This window comes from Micropterus salmoides, unplaced genomic scaffold (genome assembly GCF_014851395.1).
Source record: "Micropterus salmoides isolate LMB-PRFRI ecotype aquatic unplaced genomic scaffold, ASM1485139v1 Ms_hic_scaffold_1, whole genome shotgun sequence".
NCBI lineage: Eukaryota > Metazoa > Chordata > Actinopteri > Centrarchiformes > Centrarchidae > Micropterus > Micropterus salmoides.
The window spans coordinates 63,635,980-63,653,910 of NW_024040040.1; the positions used below are offsets into that span (position 1 = coordinate 63,635,980).

The 17,931-nt window shown below is 42.2% G+C and overlaps 1 protein-coding gene and 1 long non-coding RNA gene across 2 annotated transcripts in view; both read left to right on the forward strand.

Moving 5' to 3' along the window:
* Positions 1-17,931, forward strand: part of LOC119898138 (B-cell receptor CD22-like) — a 509,835-nt gene that overhangs the window by 340,216 nt on the left and 151,688 nt on the right. The window lies entirely within an intron of this gene.
* On the forward strand, positions 15,003-16,307 carry LOC119899161. The gene is made up of 3 exons (XR_005443729.1): positions 15,003-15,067; positions 15,270-15,503; positions 15,809-16,307. It is a non-coding gene; the product is annotated as an uncharacterized LOC119899161 (long non-coding RNA).

A 17,931-nucleotide genomic window follows, 5' to 3' on the forward strand; every position in this document is an offset into this window, starting at 1 on the left:
TTACTAAATAGGACATCAACAGGAGGGAATGCACATCCCCTCAAAACTAGATGTAGACCTAACGGGTAAATCACTGGCCCATATGGGACCACCAAGCAACCCACCTGCCCAGAGCCATAATATGAGCCATCCAGTCCCCCGCAGTCTGTGGCATTGGAGTGAGCATGCACACAAGCACCGATAGCGCGACATGGTAGGCAAAGGACTGACCCATGTGCAATAGCCGGGGAACCGGATGGGGGGCCCGCAGCTGTACAGATGCAGGAGGGGACAGCGACCGCATCAGCTGGATTCACCGGTCATATAATTAGAATATCAAAAAGTTGATTTATTTCAGTAATTCCATTCAAAAAGTGAAACTTGTCTAATGTATACATTCATTCCACACAGACTGATATATTTCAAGTGTTCATTCCTTTTAATTTTGATGATTATAACTGACAACTAATGAAAACCCCAAAATCAGGATCTCAGAAAATTTGAATATTGTGAAAAGGTTCAATATTGAAGACACCTGGTGCCACAGGGATAACCGCACCCTGGAGAGGATTGTGAAACAAATCCCATTCAAAAATGTGGGGGAGATTCACAAAGAGTGGACTGCAGCTGGAGTCAGTGCTTCAAGAACCACCACGCACAGACGTATGCAAGACATGGGTTTCAGCTGTCGCATTCCTTGTGTCAAGCCACTCTTGAACAAGACACAGCATCAGAACGTCTCGCTGGACTAAAGACAAAAAGGACTGGACTGCTGCTGAGTGGTCCAAAGTTATGTTCTCTGATGAAAGTAAATTTTGCATTTCCTATGAAAATCAAGGTCCCAGAGTCTGGAGGAAGAGAGGAGAGGCACAGAATCCACGTTGCTTGAAGTACAGTGTTTCCAGAGTTTCCACAGTCAGTGATGGTTTGGGGGCCATGACATCTGCTGGTGTTTGTCCACTGTGTTTTCTGAGGTCCAAGGTCAACGCAGCCGTCTACCAGGAAGTTTTAGAGCACTTCATGCTTCCTGCTGCTGACCAACTTAATGGAGATGCAGATTCATTTTCCAACAGGATTGGCACCTGCACACAGTGCCAAAGCTACCAGTACTGGTTTAAGGACCATGGTATCCCTGTTCTTAATTGGCCAGCAAACTTGCCTGACCTTCACCCTATAGAAAATCTATGGGGTATTGTGAAGAGGAAGATGTGATACGCCAGACCCAACAATGCAGAAGAGCTGAAGGCCACTATCAGAGCAACCTGGGCTCTCAACACCTGAGCAGTGCCACAGACCGACTGATCGACTCCATGCCACGCCGCATGCTGCAGTAATTCAGGCAAAAGGAGCCCCAACTAAGTATGATTGGACTGCACCATTCACCAGAGGAACTTCTCTCAAGAGGGCCCACTATATCCATGCCTATTCTTTCAAATGGTGTGTCTATTATAGGCAATGGCTGAAGCTGGGCACGGGCCACTCCTTTGTTTGAGGTCAACTGACATGTCTGACATGATGCACAAAACTGCTGTACTTGAGTGTACATGCCTGACCACACAAATCGCCTAGCAATTCTATTTAGGACTTTTGAAATGCTAAATGGCCTGCCCAGGGGATTGAATGACCAAGTTCAATGACTTTCTGCCTAAGAGCCTGTGGCAAAGCAATGGCCTCAGTCTTGCCTTTGCACTGATAAAGAATACCATCTCTCACGGCATAGGTTGCTTCTGCAAGAACATCTGTTCGTCCCTGCTTCTTCCCTTCAACCGCTGAGACTTTATCAAACCAGGGCTTTAAGGTCGGGTCAGTCTGCTGCTGTGCTGATAAATCAGAGGGCACATCAAACTCCAGAAACTGAGTGGGCTTCTGTGCTGTACAACTTCTGGCCTAGCTTATCCCTTCTCCTCTGAGCTCTGGACTTCTGCTAGGCTTGCAGCCCCTCTGCAGACTTAGGAGCCCGTTCCTGTATCCACACCTCCAACTCCGGATTCACCATCCTCAGAAACTGCTCCAGGATCATCACTTCAGAAATGTCCTTCACAGTGGATTTCTCTGGTTTCACCCACTTGTGAAACAAGTTTTTAAGGCGGACATATAGTTCCCTTGGAGTCTCATCTCATTCCCAGTAACTAGTAGTGTAACGGTATGTAACGTTAGTATTTCTAAAACAGTAATATTACAGGTACCAATCCAAGTAACGCTGCGGTACTGAGTTACTGAATGCACCGCCCTTGGCATGAATTCACAACATGGCGGCAGGTCAGCTGCACTGGACCTGATGTTATTCAAGTCAGCTGTTAGTATAATGTTACTAAATTACTTACATAATCTCAGCAAATTCAATAAATTTTCACATACTGTATAGTTTAAAGCTAGTTTAGGCCTATTATGTATATTATGTTCCAGTGACCAGTTCCATATTGTTATTCGAGTGACCAGTGTTGGGAAGTAACTGTTACACGTTCTTAGAGAAATAAGCAAGATACACAAATGGCATCAGATTATTGGACAGGATAAATACAGAGTGACATTTATACATTCAACGGCATTTCAGACGATGGCCTGTAATACTTATTTTGTCCATTTGGGGGAGCGTGGGTTACATGACGATAGCTTTGATTCATTAAAATGAATAACGGTCAGGGATCCTTGCTGCAAATTAAAACACTGCGAAATTAACTTATTTAGATTCTTTTCAACAACAAATAACACCAACATGGTAACATAACTATTCAAATGGAGGCAAACGCCACCACTAACTTAGCAAGGATTATTGTTTAAACAGAACAACAGTTTATAATGAAACATTGTTTTAGCTCAAGAAGGCAGGAGTCGTTCGTGTCTCCCTATGGCAACCCTGGCTTATCACATTTGCACATCAGCTAAAAGAAGAGAAGGGAGTGGCGTTTTATGGCTCAGCCATTCTGTGGGAAAAGGGATCAGAAAGGGTGGTACTTTGATGTCCTGAGGTACCTATGGAGGGAGAGGGGTTGGACAATTCCTTTGCTGTCCTGCTAAGTGTCTCTATTGACACCTTTACGGCGAGAGGGGTTCACTAAGGCTCTTTGAATACACGGTCCTTAAGTGATGCATGTCTGATTGAGTCTCTGCAGCCCTTACCAAACCCTAGGCGATGTCTGATTTTTTTTGTGAGAGTGGGATGCCACACCAGTGCCACACCGACCCCAGCAGCAGGCAGGTGAGAACCCAAGCAGCCAGGGCAGCCCACGTTGATGTGTGTACCATGACTGCACATACAGTGTTTGTGTATGTGTGCGTGTGAGTGACCTCACTTTCCCTGTCTGTATTAGCAACATGCATTTCTCATTGAGCTGCATCAAGCAAAACAACACTAAGAATATTAAACATTACAATTTTTGTTTTCATTGCAACTTGGAGTTTTACAGACATTCATCTGTTGATGCATGTTGATAATGTAAAGAGGAAGGAAGCCAGGACAGCTTTTACCATACCAACTACCCCAACCACAGAGAGACAAAGACCACATCCTCCCTTTTTCATTTGAAATGTTTATTGTGACCAACTGACATACAGGACTTCTCATGTATGTGATCTACCTGCTGATGTGATTTTACAGATGTGAATAGAAACTATGAGTTTAACAGCAGCAGCGAGTGGATTTGTTGTCTTCCTTCTCTCTGTACAAGGTACTGTCCATCTACATTTATATTTGAGGCATTACCAGACATTCACTTCTCTTTCTTTAAATTGAAGTCTTTACAACACAACCAACACAGAGCTGTGTCTGTTCTTTACACCAGCAGCATCTCTTTGCAGTTAAACCTTAACAATGTAAACTTCATAAACTGAAGTTCACGAAATGTGAATATGAACAGTATGAGTTGTGTGATTGTGTCGACTTTTAAAAGCCATCTCCCGTCAGATGCTTAAAGAAATGATCTGATACAGTTTACCTCATTTGTGAACACAGCTATAACTTCCACTTTTATAATAATGGATAGAAATGAAGTGCGCAAAGAGTAACAGGCAAACAGCATGGATAAACAGTTTAGATTTTGGCTAAAGGTACTGTATAAATGGTTGTTGACAATGGGTTCATCTCACTTGGCCCTGGGGTGTTTGACAAAAAAGGTCTGGAACCACAGCGCTCTAAGTTGGTTCATTGATCACTTAGTCTCCCACATTACCAGTTTCCTTGTTATAACATCTGTGAGTTATGTGTACTTAGTATATGCTCACCTGATTACAACATTTACATTTATTCATTTAGCTGACGCTTTTATCCAAAAAAAAAAAGGGACACAATGGTGTCTCACAGTGGATTTGAAATCAGGTCTCTCACACCTAAGGCATGTGTCTTATCCACTACGCCATCACCACCCACAAAATGCATAAATCATTAATTTGTAATCACTGGTGTTAAAGTGCTATATGCAGTAAATACATTTTGCTGTCGTAGAATTACTAATATCTACTTTGTCATCTGTGTTTTGAGGGCCACCTTAAAGCCACCTTAAAGCACAGGTGAAATAAATGAGGACCAGGGATGGTTGTAACTTGAGTCAGCTGTAATGCGTATAATTCTCCAATCAGGAACAGTTACGAATCACCTGATTCTCTGCAGATGCCCAATTTAATCCTTATATCACATGTAAAAAAGTAGTAACAAGGTAAGAAAGTATTTGTTTTTACATTTGATTTATTTTAGTTAAATTAATCAAACTTAAATCATGTTTATTGTGTGTATGTAGATATTTTCATGCAAGTTGTTAGTGCAAATTTTTAGTGGTGAGCTGTAAGCTAGTTCATGGCTACAAGAGAGAGGTTAAATGTAACAACAATGAAAATGTTACAACCTACTCTAAGAAAATATTTAGTTGTATTTACATGTTTTCTTTGAATTTCATGTCTGAGCACACACAGTAATGTTTAAATGTTTGATTTATGTTCAAATGTTAGTGTAAGACTTTTAGGCTTCTCAGGGCCCATGAGGCCTGAACTCCAGTAGTGCCATGTGTCTGTCAGCACTGTGACGGAGCAAGACAAGCCCCAGCCCCCCAAAAGCATGGGCTCAGGCAGGGGCAACTGCTTGGTCCACATGAACAAATGCTCCAGACGCTTTTGGATTCCAACCAGGCGATGGTTTACATGGTAACCCAAATAACCTCACAGATGGCCATTTCAACCTGCCCCAGCAGATCAGCTCAGTCAGTACACCACCCCAATCCCCAGAATGCAACTTTCTGTATAAATTCATCATTCTTCATTTGATCTTTTCAACCCTTTGTCCGCTGGTTCTTTGCCACAACTGGCTGAGCAGGCAGAACCCCATGTTGATTGGAATGCCGGAAAAATAGTGAGTTGGAGCTCATATTGCCATTCCACCTGCCTTCGGTCTGTTGCTAGTAGAGATTATCCTTTGTACCAGTTGAATACCACGACTTACACGACAGTGTTCAGCAAAGATTTGACCCTTTTCATTACCTCACATCGCCCCTATGACTGCCCCATTGATCCTTCTGGTGCTCCATAACAGCTTAAAATCTGTCGTGCCCCGAAAGGGAGTCCATGGAGCGGTATCTGTAGTACTCAGTAGCAGCTGCCATAATCCACCTTCTTCCTCTGCAGTGGGAGCTAGCTTCTTTTTGTAGGCAAGGTTTGACACACTAGATGAATAAAACACACTCTTATTAAAAAAATAACAAAAAACACTTTAGGTTGTTCAGCAGCGAGGAGCAGTGAAACAACGGCACGGCTCTGTCGATAAATAAAAAGTAAAAGTTAAATTGCGTTCTCAGGTGACCCGGATCAGCTGTTAGCTGTAAACACACCACAGGGCTAACGTTGCTATGTGGCTGTGTTTTAATGTTTTGATGAGCTGGTCCATTTGTTTTGGAGAGGAGATGACCTCGGTGGTAATTCGGCTCCCGGGAGAACCCTGTCAGGGCGCTGAAGTGGAGCGGAACCAGAACAACTCTCATCAGCTGTTGGCTGTAAACACTAGCAGGAATAAAGTTCCGGTGCGGCTGTGTTAAAACTATAACTTAGCACAACATAACTGCACTGTAATAACGTTATGCTTTATTAAATGTCACAAAATTATCAAAATAGATATTAGATATACACTCACCTAAAGGATTATTAGGAACACCTGTTCAATTTCTCATTAATGCAATTATCTAATCAACCAATCACATAGCAGTTGCTTCAATGCATTTAGGGGTGTGGTCCTGGTCAAGACAATCTCCTGAACTGCAAACTGAATGTCAGAATGGGAAAGAAAGGTGATTTAAGCAATTTTGAGCGTGGCATGGTTGTTGGTGCCAGACGGGCCGGTCTGAGTATTTCACAATCTGCTCATTTACTGGGATTTTCACGCACAACCATTTCTAGGGTTTACAAAGAATGGTGTGAAAAGGGAAAAAGATCCAGTATGCGGCAGTCCTGTGGGCGAAAATGCCTTGTTGATGCTAAAGGTCAGAGGAGAATGGGCCGACTGATACAAGCTGATAGAAGAGCAACTTTGACTGAAATAACCACTCGTTACAACCGAGGTATGCAGCAAAGCATTGTGAAGCCACAACACGCACAACCTTGAGGCGGATGGGCTACAACAGCAGAAGACCCCACCGGGTACCACTCATCTCCACTACAAATAGGAAAAAGAGGCTACAGTTTGCAAGAGCCACCAAATTGGACAGTTGAAGACTGGAAAAATGTTGCCTGGTCTGATGAGTCTCGATTTCTGTTGAGACATTCAGATGGTAGAGTCAGAATTTGGCGTAAACAGAATGAGACATGGATCCATCATGCCTTGTTACCACTGTGCAGGCTGGTGGTGGTGGTGTAATGGTGGGGGATGTTTCTTGGCACACTTTAGGCCCCTTAGTGCCAATTGGGCATGGTTTAAATGCCACGGCCTACCTGAGCATTGTTTCTGACCATGTCCATCCCTTTATGGCCACCATGTACCCATCCTCTGATGGCTACTTCCAGCAGGATAATGCACCATGTCACAAAGCTCCAATCATTTCAAATTGGTTTCTTGAACGTGACAATGAGTTCACTGTACTAAAATGGCCCCCACAGTCACCAGATCTCAACCCAATAGAGCATCTTTGAGATGTGGTGGAACGGGAGCTTCGTGCCCTGGATGTGCATCCCACAAATCCATCAACTGCAAGATGCTATCCATCAATATGGGCCAACATTTCTAAAGAATGCTTTCAGCACCTTGTTGAATTAAGGCAGTTCTGAAGGCGAAAGGGGGTCAAACACAGTATTAGTATGGTGTTCCTAAAATCCTTTAGGTGAGTGTATGTCAGTCCAGTGACTGTTACCTGACAACCGACTTGCCTCTCATTCCCCGGTGCAGGCAGTAAGTCAGCCTGCCGAGTGAAGACAGACTCTGAGGACCCATTTGAGCGCTGAATGATTAGTTCATTCCTGCTCCACAGTAGCCAAGATGTTATGTGAAAAATGAATGACTCAAACCCAGAGACCCACAGTTATGAGTCCTGAACTAATCAGTTCTGTTTCCTGTGCTGCCTGCTTACAACAGCCTGTAGCCAGCTGTCACGTGACAAATGAACGACTCAAACCCAGAGACCCTCAGTTGAGAGTCGTGAACTAATCAATTCTGTTTCCTGTGTTGACGGAGCCCATGCAGCTGCCATGTAAAGAGTGAACGTAAGAGTCCAAGACTATTCACGCATGCGTTAAAATGAACAAATTATTCACTGAGACAATACAACAATAGGTCAAATGAACGACACAACACTAATTGTCTACCGTGATTTAAATAACATCACCATTAAGAACAAGTAACCACTACCTCTCATTAATTCTGCCTTTGTCCCCCTTCATGGCGCCACTGTTTTTTCCAAGCTGACCTACATAACGCCTACCATCTGGTCAGAATCCAGGAGTGGGATGAGTAGAAAATGGCTTTCAATACTCCATTGGGGCATTTTGAGTATCTAGAGATTTTTGGTCTGATCTACACTCCTGCTGTTTTCCTTTAGTAAATAACATGCTCAGGGTCTTCATCAATCAGTTTGTATTTGTTTATATTGATGACATTCTGATTTTTGATCCAATTTAATCCTTATATCACATGTAAAAAAGTAGTAACAAGGTAAGAAAGTATTTGTTTTTACATTTGATTTATTTAGTTAAATTAATCAAACTTAAATCATGTTTATTGTGTGTCTATGTAGATATTTTTCATGCAAGTTGTTAGTGCAAATTTTTTAGTGGTGAGCTGTAAGCTAGTTCATGGCTACAAGAGAGAGGTTAAATGTAACAACAATGAAAATGTTACAACCTACTCTAAGAAATATTTAGTTGTATTTACATGTTTTCTTTGAATTTCATGTCTGAGACACACACAGTAATGTTTAAATGTTTGATTATTATGTTCAAATGTTAGTGTAAGACTTTTAGGCTTCTCAGGGCCCATGAGGCCTGAACTCCAGTAGTGCCATGTGTCTGTCAGCACTGTGACGGAGCAAGACAAGCCCCAGCCCCCCAAAAGCATGGGCTCAGGCAGGGGCAACTGCTTGGTCCACATGAACAAATGCTCCAGACGCTTTTGGATTCCAACCAGGCGATGGTTTACATGGTAACCCAAATAACCTCACAGATGGCCATTTCAACCTGCCCCAGCAGATCAGCTCAGTCAGTACACCACCCCAATCCCCCAGAATGCAACTTTCTGTATAAATTCATCATTCATTCTTCATTTGATCTTTTCAACCCTTTGTCCGCTGGTTCTTTGCCACAACTGGCTGAGCAGGCAGAACCCCCATGTTGATTGGAATGCCGGAAAAATAGTGAGTTGGAGCTCATATTGCCATTCCACCTGCCTTCGGTCTGTTGCCAGTAGAGATTTATCCTTTGTACCAGTTGAATACCACGACTTACACGACAGTGTTCAGCAAAGATTTGACCCTTTTCATTACCTCACATCGCCCCTATGACTGCCCCATTGATCTCCTCTCTGGTGCCTCCATAACAGCTTAAAATCTGTCGTGCCCCGAAAGGGAGTCCATGGAGCGGTATCTGTAGTACTCAGTAGCAGCTGCCATAATCCACCCTTCTTCCTCTGCAGTGGGAGCTAGCTTCTTTTTTGTAGGCAAGGCTTGACACACTAGATGAATAAAACACACTCTTATTAAAAAAATAACAAAAAACACTTTAGGTTGTTCAGCAGCGAGGAGCAGTGAAACAACGGCACGGCTCTGTCGATAAATAAAAAGTAAAAGTTAAATTGCGTTCTCAGGTGACCCGGATCAGCTGTTAGCTGTAAACACACCACAGGGCTAACGTTGCTATGTGGCTGTGTTTTAATGTTTTAATGAGCTGGTCCATTTTTTGGAGAGGAGATGACCTCGGTGGTAATTCGGCTCCCGGGAGAACCCTGTCAGGGCGCTGAAGTGGAGCGGAACCAGAACAACTCTCATCAGCTGTTGGCTGTAAACACTAGCAGGAATAAAGTTCCGGTGCGGCTGTGTTAAAACTATAACTTAGCACAACATAACTGCACTGTAATAACGTTATGCTTTATTAAATGTCACAAAATTATCAAAATAGATATTAGATATACACTCACCTAAAGGATTATTAGGAACACCTGTTCAATTTCTCATTAATGCAATTATCTAATCAACCAATCACATAGCAGTTGCTTCAATGCATTTAGGGGTGTGGTCCTGGTCAAGACAATCTCCTGAACTGCAAACTGAATGTCAGAATGGGAAAGAAAGGTGATTTAAGCAATTTTGAGCGTGGCATGGTTGTTGGTGCCAGACGGGCCGGTCTGAGTATTTCACAATCTGCTCATTTACTGGGATTTTCACGCACAACCATTTCTAGGGTTTACAAAGAATGGTGTGAAAAGGGAAAAAGATCCAGTATGCGGCAGTCCTGTGGGCGAAAATGCCTTGTTGATGCTAAGGTCAGAGGAGAATGGGCCGACTGATACAAGCTGATAGAAGAGCAACTTTGACTGAAATAACCACTCGTTACAACCGAGGTATGCAGCAAAGCATTTGTGAAGCCACAACACGCACAACCTTGAGGCGGATGGGCTACAACAGCAGAAGACCCCACCGGGTACCACTCATCTCCACTACAAATAGGAAAAAGAGGCTACAGTTTGCAAGAGCTCACCAAAATTGGACAGTTGAAGATGAAAAATGTTGCCTGGTCTGATGAGTCTCGATTTCTGTTGAGACATTCAGATGGTAGAGTCAGAATTTGGCGTAAACAGAATGAGAACATGGATCCATCATGCCTTGTTACCACTGTGCAGGCTGGTGGTGGTGGTGTAATGGTGTGGGGGATGTTTTCTTGGCACACTTTAGGCCCCTTAGTGCCAATTGGGCATGGTTTAAATGCCACGGCCTACCTGAGCATTGTTTCTGACCATGTCCATCCCTTTATGGCCACCATGTACCCATCCTCTGATGGCTACTTCCAGCAGGATAATGCACCATGTCACAAAGCTCCAATCATTTCAAATTGGTTTCTTGAACGTGACAATGAGTTCACTGTACTAAAATGGCCCCCACAGTCACCAGATCTCAACCCAATAGAGCATCTTTGAGATGTGGTGGAACGGGAGCTTCGTGCCCTGGATGTGCATCCCACAAATCTCCATCAACTGCAAGATGCTATCCATCAATATGGGCCAACATTTCTAAAGAATGCTTTCAGCACCTTGTTGAATTAAGGCAGTTCTGAAGGCGAAAGGGGGTCAAACACAGTATTAGTATGGTGTTCCTAATAATCCTTTAGGTGAGTGTATGTCAGTCCAGTGACTGTTACCTGACAACCGACTTGCCTCTCATTCCCCGGTGCAGGCAGTAAGTCAGCCTGCCGAGTGAAGACAGACTCTGAGGACCCATTTGAGCGCTGAATGATTAGTTCATTCCTGCTCCACAGTAGCCAAGATGTTATGTGAAAAATGAATGACTCAAACCCAGAGACCCACAGTTATGAGTCCTGAACTAATCAGTTCTGTTTCCTGTGCTGCCTTACAACAGCCTGTAGCCAGCTGTCACGTGACAAATGAACGACTCAAACCCAGAGACCCTCAGTTGAGAGTCGTGAACTAATCAATTCTGTTTCCTGTGTTGACGGAGCCCATGCAGCTGCCATGTAAAGAGTGAACGTAAGAGTCCAGACTATTCACGCATGCGTTAAAATGAACAAATTATTCACTGAGACAATACAACAATAGGTCAAATGAACGACACAACACTAATTGTCTACCGTGATTTAAATAACATCACCATTAAGAACAAGTAACCACTACCTCTCATTAATTCTGCCTTTGTCCCCCTTCATGGCGCCACTGTTTTTTCCAAGCTGACCTACATAACGCCTACCATCTGGTCAGAATCCAGGAGTGGGATGAGTAGAAAATGGCTTTCAATACTCCATTGGGGCATTTTGAGTATCTAGAGATTTTTGGTCTGATCTACACTCCTGCTGTTTTCCTTTAGTAAATAACATGCTCAGGGTCTTCATCAATCAGTTTGTATTTGTTTATATTGATGACATTCTGATTTTTTCTAAGAACATGTCTGATCACATAATCTATGTCCGCCAGGTTCTCCAAAGGCTGCTGGAGAACAGGCTTTACGAGAAGGCAGAAAAGTTTCACGTCAACTCGGTCAGCTTTCTGGAATACGTCATCGAAATTACAGTAGAGTTGCCTTGCCCCTAAGCAGTCTTAATTCCTCCTCCATCTCCTTTGAGTGGAACCCGGAGGCGGAGCAAGCCTTCAATTCATGGTTAGGGTTGACGCATCAGACACCGGGGTGGGAGCTGTGCCTTCTCAGAGGTCATGGAGAGCTCAGAAGCTTCATCTCTGCGCCTTTTTCTCCCGTCGACTCTCCCAGTCTGAACATAATTATGATGTGGGCAACAGGGAGCTCTTAGCAGTTAAGCTAGCTTTGGAGGAGTGGAGATACTGGCTTGAGGGAGCTGCGCAGCCATTCTTAGTCTGGACCGATCATAACAACTTGGCTTATATACTAACCGCTAGGAGGCTCAACTAACTCCTAGCAATTTTTTGGCAATTTTTTGGCTGCTTTCAGATGACACTTACCTTACTGCCCGGGGTCAAGGAATACTAATGATGCTCTCTCCCGACAGTTTGGGGCCATGGAGGCTCCCTCCGATCTGGACACTATTCTCCAATCCTCCTGCGTGGTGGCCTCACCCTGGTGGCCACTCTGCCCAGCTCCTATGCTTTCCTGCCTAAGCCACCTTCTGTTGCACGCTCTAATAAACTGAAATTGTGAATGCATTGGCTTAAAAGAGCTCCGAGGTACACAGAGAAATGTCAAAAATGTTAGCACCATCCCTGGTCTCCCCAACATTAATGGAGCCTCAGTTCCATCGATTGTATTCCCTGAGTAATCTGTGCCCAGTGATCACGTTGCACAATGTTAGGACCCTGGAATTAGTTCACCTAAATAGAAGCAGGAGTATGAAAAACTACTAGTTGGATTTATACCCTTTAACTTGGTAGAAGAGTCTAGCATGGGCCAAGGAAGAACCTATTCAATTTTGGATGGGATCCGAATCATTGGGCACATCCATCATCAACCGCTTATCCTGTGTACAGCCCCGAACTTGGCGAACTCAGTATTGAGAAACAGTTACAGTCTTTGCCATCACCTGGGGGCTGACACATAGTAGCTACACAGATACGCTGGATGTCAAATTGAAGGTCTTAATGAGACGAATCACACATCACTGAGGGAGCTTCTGTTCTCAGGCCTGTAAAGCATGGAGTTCTTTGTTATTCATAGGAATATTGATTCAAATCCATTGTATTTATTAATATATTTATTATGCTATTTGTAAGACTTGGGTTTATGGAGAAACTACCAGCAAAAGGTAACAGTAAATATGGCCAAAACATGGATAGTTTCTTTTCTTCACGTTTGCAGTTACAGTTGTAGTCAAGAAGAAGATATTCAGCTGTATTATAATCTGTAGGATCATGGTTATTATTATTATATTATTATGGTGTATAGTGTGATTTTATACTAGGCGAGTATGAAAATCTCATTTTCCTTTATTGTATCTCCATTTACTTTTGTAATTGTAACATAAATAGGTCTAGGCATAAATAGAAAGGCTTTTGACCTATCATAGAGACCAGAATTATGCATCTTGGCCTAATGCACAGTAACCACAACTGTAAGCTAATAATGTGATGTCTATTTATAATAAAGTAATGACAATCCCCTTTCATATTTTGAGTGCTTCTAAACAAGCCAAGAATTTTCCTTTTTCTTAAGTTAAAGGTTTTTTTAAGTTAAAATGTCAATTACTCAGAATGTAATAACAGAACAACGGCGGTACAAAATTTCGAACTATCTCACAGTTGTGGTCCTTTCCTTTGCCATTGTTGCTGGAGTTTTCTGCTGCATTGGTTGCAGTGGTTTCTGAAAATGTTTGGTCACATTCATACCAGAATGTTTTGTAAAACTGCCGAAGCTGTGTTGAAATCAAATCAGTTGACAGTTGAAACTCAGAATTCTAAAATTAAACTAATTTTCACGTGGCACTTATCCTCTTTCATTCAGGTGTAATATCATATTACATATGTGCTTTTCCTGATATAACAAGCCAAAAGTCTGCTGTGAAAATGCTCTGTTTAAATCAAAATGATCTCAAGCTTCTAAAGGTGTATCATGAAGAACGATTTGTGACAGTGACTCACAAGATTCTGGGTTTCTTGAAGCTGATCAAACTTTCCTTTCTGAAACCACCTCCACACTTTAAGTCTGTCTCCTGATGTTGTTGAGTCTGACTGCAGTTTCTGATGTGCTCTGTGTTACAGTGATACAGGCTCAGAATGGCTGGGGAGTGACTTACACCTCTACTCAGATCTGTGCCTTAAAAGGATCAACAGTGGAAATAAGCTGCACCTACACATACCCATCCAGAATAAATGGCCGTGATACTACAGTTCAGGAATCATTCTGGTTTACTCAGATGAATGGAGATGTACCTGTGGATCTGAGAACAGACTCAGAGTACGCAGGTCGTTTGCAGTACAGTTGTTCTAACAACATCTGCACTCTGAGAATCACAGACCTGAGAGAGAGCGACTCAGCTGAGTACAAGTTCATGTTCATAACAAACCAACCAGGTGGAAGATTTACTGGTTCACCTGGAGTCACTTTGTCTGTCACAGGTAACATTTTCATGAATATGTTAATTATTTAATTATTTTCAAATGTTCATGATCTAGGAAGCAATAATATGAATGTGAGTGTGTATATTCATGTGCGTGTGACAATTTTGTCCAAAATAACATTCCTGTTCCTTCTTTACAGATCCAGATCTCCGGGTGCAGGTGATCAGATCTACAGTCTACAGGATTTATACAGAGGCAGAGCTGCTTTGTCACAGCAGCTGTCGTCTACCTTATCATCCTTCCTACGTCTGGTACAAGAATGGACAAAAAATTCAGACAGAAACATCTTCTTTATTTAGGCCACTTTTATTCTAAAGACAGTTATTCCTGTGCTGTGAAAGGACTGGAGGGTTTCCCCTCTCCTTCAGTGTGTGAGTTTACTCCACAGTCTTACACCACTGACACCACTAACATAACACCATCTGGTGGAGCCGAATCACTACATGTATTTTAAATAAAGAGACCCTCATTGTGACTCCTCACCAGATCTGGTATAAAAATGGTTCAAAATTGTTTTATCTTTCAGGTGTCCGTTATCAATACTGCAACAGAGTGACTTACACTGACAGAAGCATCTGTGCCTTCAAAGGCTCATCAGTGGACATTTCTTGTACTTACAACAGTTTTTACACTATCAGATCTAAATTCTGGTTCAGACCTGAACGTAGTCTTCAGTGGCAGAATCCCTCACAGCCTGAGGACCTTAGTGAAGACTCCCAGTATGCAGTCGTGTTCAGGTCCTTGAAACAGAGAGAGGACGCTCCACTCTGAGAATCACTGACCTGAGAGAGAGCGACTCAGCTGAGTATCACTTCAAATTCAAAACAGGAAAATTTGAATGGAGGAGTAGTTTACCTGGTACAACTCTGACTGTCACAGGTACTGATGAACACAAACTGTAACAGCACATTTAAACTATCTGATGACAAGTGAATGTGTTAAATAGTGATCCTAATGGGAAAGAATTTTATGTGTCATTAATTGATTATATGATTGTCATAATGTTCTATTGTTTATATGTCTGTGTATGTTGTGATTCAGCACCACATAAAGAACAAATATTTCTGTTTTTTCTCCACAGATTTAGATCTCCAGGTGCAGGTGATCAGATCAACAGTCTACCAGAATTATACTGAGGCAGAGCTGCTTTGTCACAGCAGCTGTCGTCTTCCTGATCGTTCTTCCTACATCTGGTTCAAGAATGGACAGAAAATGGAAAGGGTGGAGACATCTTCTTATAAAGATCAGTTTTATCCTGGAGACATCATCTCCTGTGCTGTAAAAGGACATGAGGATTTCCGCTCTCCTTCAGTGTGTGAGTTTACTCCACTGTGTCAGGAAAAAAGAATGCATACACACTAATATTGCAATACTAGTATGATTTCAGACTTAACCATTTTGAAGTATACTAGATCTTAATGTAGACACAGCCGTAAAAATTACACACTGAACAAAATTATAAATCCAACACTTTTTGCCCCCATTCATCATGAGCTGAAGTCAAACATTTAAGACTTTCTCTATGTACACAAAAGGCCTATTTCTCTCAAATATTGTTCACAAATCTGTGAAAATCTGCATTAGTGAGCACTTTGACGAAATAATCCATCCACCTCACAGGTGTGGCATATCACGATGCTGATCAGACAGCATGGGTATTCCACAGGAGTGTCTTGGGACATCCACCTGGACAGCTGCTGCAACAATCGGTTTGCAAAACCAAAGAATTTCTGCACAACCTGTCAGGAACCATCTCAAGGAAGCTCATCTGCATGCTCGTAGTCCTCATCAGGGTCTCAATCTCACTGCAGTTTGTCGTCGTAACCAACTTGAGTGGGAAATGCTCACAGTCGATGGTGTCTGGGACTTTGGAGAGGTATTCTCTTCACGGATGAAACTTGGTTTTCACTGTACAGGGCAGATGGCAGACAGTGACACCAGATCCTGACTGATTTGCGGACCCTCCCCAATACAGTGAAATTGCACATTTTCATGAACATTGAGTGGCCTTTTACTGTGGCCAGCCTAAGGCACACCTGTGCAATACCCATGCTGTTTGATCAGCATCTTGATATGCCACACCTGTGAAGTGACAGGATTATCTCGGCAAAGGAGAAGAGCTCACTAACACAGACATTGACAGATTTGTGAACAATATTTGAGAGAAATAGGCTTTTTTTTTTGTACATGGTCTTAGATCTTTGAGTTCAGATCATGATGAATGGGGGCAAAAACAAAAGTGTTTATTTATTTATAATATTGTTCAGTATAAAGAAAAACTACCTTTAGTAGAAAGGCAAAATTCAGATACATGTTGTGATATAACAGTTAAACGTCTTTCCTATTATGTACATTTTTGAGATTTAGGAATATTTCAAGTATAAAATATGTTGTTGCAGCATTTACTGTTCGGTAGTTATGTTTCTGTTATTGAGATGCTCCATTACTTATATTGATAATGTCATGACCAACAGCTCTCAGCTCGAGTTAATTGAACAGTTTTTGACTGAGACAGAATGGATATTTTTATCCTGTAACTTGTAAAATCTTAAAATAGAGTTACCAGTTTCTGCAGATTTATTCCTGACTCCACAAGTCTATCTAAGTAGTGGTAAATCTGAAACACATAAATGCTGCTACAACTACAGAAAAATGTTTGTAGTTGTTAAAAATTACAAATTAGAAATGATTAAAGGCTCGTTTTCTGTCAATATAACAATCACAGACGTTTTAATGAGAACAGTCAATAATCTATGAAAACATATTCTACTCTTAATTCATGTTCATATCTTCTGCAGATGCTCCAAAGCTTCCCTCTGTGTCAGTGAGTCCCTCTGGGGAGATATTGGTGAACAGTTCAGTGACTCTGACCTGCAGCAGTGATGCTAACCCAGCAGCTAAATACACCTGGTACAAGGAGAACCAAACACTTCTCAGTGAAGAACCACAGTTTGTCTTCAGCTACATCCAGTCCTCTGACTCTGGAGAGTATTACTGTGCAGCTGAGAACCAGCTGGGGAGGAAGACAACTAAATACATCATTAATGTGAAATGTGAGTAAAACAGCTTATTTAAAAATAAAAAACAGCTTAAATCTGCCCAGTCTTTGCAGGAGAAGATTTTACTGACCATGCCTACATCCTTCAGATCTACTTGCTTCACATTTACAGTCTGCTGTAATTCAGTGAGCAGCTCAGGAGAGTTTAGAATCAGAATTGGGTTTATTGCCTGGTACATTTTCACATACGAGGAATTTTCCTTGGTATAAATTGGTCCTTACAGTACACGTGAACTCAAATATAAATATAATATAGGAGATCAAAAAGTATACAAAAAATACAATACTATAATACAATGCTGACAAGTATGTGCAAAAGTTCACAATATGAGCATAAATATTATAAATATTTGTAAAGTGTGATTGTAAAGTGTGAGGTAGGGAGTGTGTGTGTGTGTGTGTGTGTTTAGGGAGGGGGGGCATGAGAGTCATTGACAGTGGGGACCCAGGCCTTGTTGAAGAAGCCCACTGTAATCGGAAAGAAACTGTTCTTGTGGCGAGAGGTTTTGGTCCTGCCAGAGAGGAGTGTCTGAAACAGTTTGTCTCAGGGATGGGAGGGGTCAGCCACAATCTTTCCTGCATGCCTCAGAGTCCTGGATGCGTACAGGTCCCGAAGAGATGGAAGGTGACAACCAATCACCTTCTCTGCAGAGCGAATGATACGCTGCAGCCTGCCCTTGTCCCT